This window comes from Gavialis gangeticus, unplaced genomic scaffold (assembly GCF_001723915.1).
Source record: "Gavialis gangeticus isolate Ggan-Ray unplaced genomic scaffold, GavGan_comp1, whole genome shotgun sequence".
NCBI lineage: Eukaryota > Metazoa > Chordata > Crocodylia > Gavialidae > Gavialis > Gavialis gangeticus.
Genome location: NW_017728995.1, coordinates 1,112,274 through 1,116,747, shown reverse-complemented (window position 1 = coordinate 1,116,747; position 4,474 = coordinate 1,112,274). Strand labels below are relative to the sequence as shown.

Here is a 4,474-nt window from a genome sequence, read left to right as displayed (position 1 = left end):
CGACGCCGCTGCGCGCTGACATCGCCCAGGCCCCGCCCCGCGGCGCGCTGACAGGCTGGCGGGAGGGGGAAGGGGCCGCCGAGGGCGGAGCCTCGCGGGGATTACCCCCTCCCATCAGCCGTTTGGAATATTCCATCCGCTTCCCCCTCTGCGGGGTTTGGTTCGTCCCTGGGGGGGTGTAGAGGGGGAGAGGGGCTGAGCGCCAAGACGAGATTTGTCCCGTGCGCAGCGCGGATGGAGCTCGTCCCTGCCTCCGCCCCCGCCGTAGCCACACAGGGCCCCGCATTCACAGCGCGGGTACGCCCCCGCCAAACGCAGGCGTTCAGTGCAGGGCTGGACCCCTCCCCGCGGGTCGCCCCGACCTCCCATGGCTGCGAGTCGCAGGGCCTGCGTGACCGAACCGCGGGCACTATGGGGATGCCCCCCCACCCTCGGTGAACGCGAGGATGTGGTCCCGTCTGTGTGCTCAGCGCGGGCCTGGCTGCGTCCTCGCTGGCGGACAGAGGCCTGTTGGCTGCACCCTCCAGCTCTTGTGTTTAATTGCGGGGGGCCGGGGTCTCCTCGTGCCCCGTGCGCAAGGCAGGGACATGCTCCAGCAGTATTTAATAGCAGGCCCGGTGCAGCACCCACTGCACATTGCAGGAGCAGAAGAGTGGAGTTTGGCCTGTGACTTATTATGCTTACTAAAGCCATCCTTGCAAAACACCTAGATGAAGGCTACCCACCATGGCTGGCATAGTCTTCCTCGCTTACTCCCTCACCTTCATCAGCACAATATTAAAAAACTTGAATAGATACACCATTTGTCTCAGAGGTGCTGAGCATCTGCTCGTTCCCTTGAAGCCTAAGCAGGTTTTCCGTACCACAACAGCATTATTTCGGTTATGATTTGAGGCATGAATGTGATGGCAAAGACCAAGCTTTAAGCCTCCCAGTTTAGGTAGCCAAGCTCAGCTCTTAATGCTTCCAAAGTGTTTGTCTGTTTTGACGTGTGGGGATCTCGCAGCTAAGCACCGGGGTGGATGAGACAGCAAGCAGCTGAACTCAACTCAGAGGACTACAGGGTTGAACCCTGAGTTGCATTTTTAATATATGGCTGCAGCCTGCAGAGAGCACAGGTCATAGGATACAATGCTTCCTGGCACATGGACCAGAGAGGCTGCATTGAATGTTGGAAAGCTGAAGTCTCTGTGAAAAGCCCCTTTGTACTGAAGTAGCAATTTTCCAAAAAGCTGGCTCTTTTACAGCTGCATTACACTGGTGGCTTCTAGTCCAGGTCTCTGTACTTAAATGTTGTTTCCAGCTGCTAAACTCTCAGTCATAGGCAATGCATAGGGGGCACAGGGGAGTATGTGTTCCCCCCACACACAAGATATTGGCCACTGCCACTGACATCTACGGGTGGTTGCCACTCGCCCCCCGCCACCAACACTGCTGCAGCTGCCTGTGGGAAATCCCTATTCCACCTGCAGGCGGTCACTGCCCCACCACCTCAGGGGGCATGAGTCCGTCAAGCTCTCAGTTTAAAGATGATGCTGTGATTCCTTAAGTAGCTGACCTCACACTGTGCTATTTCATTTCATCCCATTTCTGGTACTCCAGTCCTCAATATAATCCTACTCCCAGGGTGCATCTACACAAGATGCTTTATGCAGTATGCCAGGGGTTTTCAAACTTTTTTGGTTGGGATACCCCCAGCAGCCAGTCTAGAAGCAGGGAGTCACCCCAATGAGTGAGGGACGGGGTCCCCCAGCAGCCTATGGAGGAGCGGGGGGAGAAAGGGGGTTTCCCTGGTGGTTGGTTAATGAGAGGGGGATCCCCCACACAGCAGAAAAACTAGAAGTGCTACCGGTGAAACAGGAACTGCCACTGGCTTCTCCATGCTGCTGCCACATACCCCCTGGGGCCTAAGTACCTCCAGGGGTACACGTACCCCCAGTTGGAAACCCCTGCAGTAGACTTATCTACTGTGCAGTAAAGTGTCACTCCATAACTATGCGCAGCAGCTCATGTGCATTAAAGTAGGCTAATGCCTGGTTTTCTACTACCTAAAAATACAGGCAATAGATTTACTGCACATTAGTTAATGCACAATAGTGCACAGGTACATAGCTGACTGAGAGCAAATTGCTCCCAGGCAGTGTAAGGTGGGAGAACTGTCCCTTCCCCCAGGCAGATGCCTGCTTCCCAGCCCCCACTCCAATCTGGTGATCCAAGCTGGGGCTGGGACATTGTCCCCTGCTCTGGAAGCAGGCAGTCCCAGAGCTGGACCCCAGCAGATTCCTGCTGCTGGGACAAGGGATGATATCCCAGCTCTAATCTCAGAGCCAGGGCCTGGAAGCAGCTGCTGGGGCAGAGGTGTGGGGTGGGAAGCAGCTGCGCTGGAGGCAGGACAGCTCCTCCCACCCTCCAGAGCCCAGGCCTGATCCTGGGGCTCCCTGCCAGCCCATGGCTGGCAGCCAGGGGAGTTAGAGCTCCCCCTGGCTGCTGTATGGAAGCAGAGCAGGACAGAAGTAGCCCTGCCCATACCTGCTGTTCCTGTTGGGAGCAAATTTGCTCCCAAAGGGCGCATGTGTAGACACGCTCCTAGGGAAAGCTTACTGCACAGTATTTTACTGCACTGTGGGCATGTCTACATAAGAAGCTGACTATGCTGTAGCAGCATAATACTGCACAATAGCACATCATAGTATCAACAGGGTTAATATGCTATAAGGCGGTATTATTAGGTTACTGCACAGTAACTTAAAAAGACATTCACTAGCATTACTGTGCAGTAGCTCTGGTAACTGTGCATTTATTTAGTACCTACCTATACACATTCTTATATAATAAAAGACTTAGTCCATCCGTCTGTCTGTCCGTAATGCTCTTGGAGCACTGACTGGTTAGTGATTGACAGGGACAGAGCAGGGGGGCAACGCCAGCAGTGCTGGAGGCAGCAGTGATGCGGGGTGCTGGCAGAGGGGGACAGAGGGGACGGTGAGGCAGGTTTCCTCCCCTACTCCTGGGAGGTGACACAGGGTGGTGGGTGGCAGCACTCCATTGCCACCCCCACCCAACCCATCCCCGTCATTTTTGATGGGCAATTTGCTAGCATTAAATAAAAGTGCAATATCCACTTTGCAGTACCATTTCATTTAGACATACCCAATAAGCTTTCAGCACATTAATTACATGTGTAGACATGCCCCCACCCCGTGACCTTTCTACTGACGATGCCTCCCAGTTTGGTATAAAATTAATACAACGCAACTATTTATGCCTATTTCACTCCCAAAACCAGTCTTTGATAGATTCCACCCTGCTCCCATTTTTCCCTCTGTCAAGGCCAGTTCCTTACTCACTTAGGCATTCTTATACTAATCTCCATTCTTCTTTTCCATCTCCATTTTAGCCAATAATGTCATCATATCAAAAGCTTCACAGACATCTAGATAGATGAAAACAACCGATTTCCTTTGTATAACAGTAAGTCATAAAAGAAAAACATTGGTTAGTCTGCCATAATCGACTTCTGGTACAACTAGATTTTACCCCATTTTCCATTTACCTCCTCCTTCCTTCCCTTCAAAATTTGTTCTAATGTCTTGCACAATATTGAGTCTTGGACTTGCCTGGATCATTATCCCTTTTCTTAAGTAAAGGTATTTATTATTACTTATTTTACTATTTAATATTATTTATGATTAAATAAAGGTATTGCAATAATTAATTTCCAGTAATATGCTACTTTGAAAGATTTCTTTTTATAGATTTATTCAAAGAAATTTCATAGATGTATTAAAAATCCTTGCATCTGGATTATAAATTTCACTTCCCAGTTCTCCCAGTAGTCTGGATGAGGATTACACAGTCCCCCAATTTTGAGTTTGGCTTCCTGGGATGTGGTATTTTTGATTTCTGTACAGTCATTCTCATAAGCCATCCTGCCTTTGCCCCAGATTCTAAACCTTATTAAAAACTGAGACAATGTATTTATTTATTTTGTTCCATACCTATGTTATTTTTATTTTTATCTTTACCCTCACTGAAGAGCAGCTCTTCTTATTCTTAATTAGTTCTCTTCTTTAAACAACTAAAGAACTTTATACAATTTATTTTAATTTCATCTAAAGATCTAATTATATTTGACTTCCAGCCATTTTCATTTTGTCCCTCCGCATTGGACACATCTACACATTGTCCTACAGTGACATTGTTACTGCGCCATGCTTTAGTTCTTCCAAAGTACACCTGAACTGCACCATATGCATAGTGCACAGTTAGTTTTAGCTGTATTTCACTGTAACAGGGCAGGCACTGATATGGCGAAGTAGCTGCTGGTACATGTAATTGCTAGGTCACCGTAGCATGTCGTATGGCAATGTAGGACAATGTGTAGACACACTCATTCTGATCTCCCGGGCTAGGGTCAGAACTTACACTTAAACCGGTTTAACTGATCAGAAACTGGTTTAAACCTGTAACAGAA

At 49.2% G+C, this 4,474-nt stretch overlaps 1 long non-coding RNA gene across 1 annotated transcript in view; it reads right to left on the bottom strand.

Annotated features, from left to right (window-relative positions):
- Positions 1 to 3,068: 3,068 nt before the first annotated feature.
- Positions 3,069 to 4,474, bottom strand: part of LOC109287879 — a 7,824-nt gene continuing 6,418 nt past the window's right edge. Inside the window, exon 3 of the long non-coding RNA XR_002094998.1 lies at positions 3,069 to 3,433. This is a non-coding gene — a long non-coding RNA (uncharacterized LOC109287879). The remainder of the gene's footprint in view (positions 3,434 to 4,474) is intronic.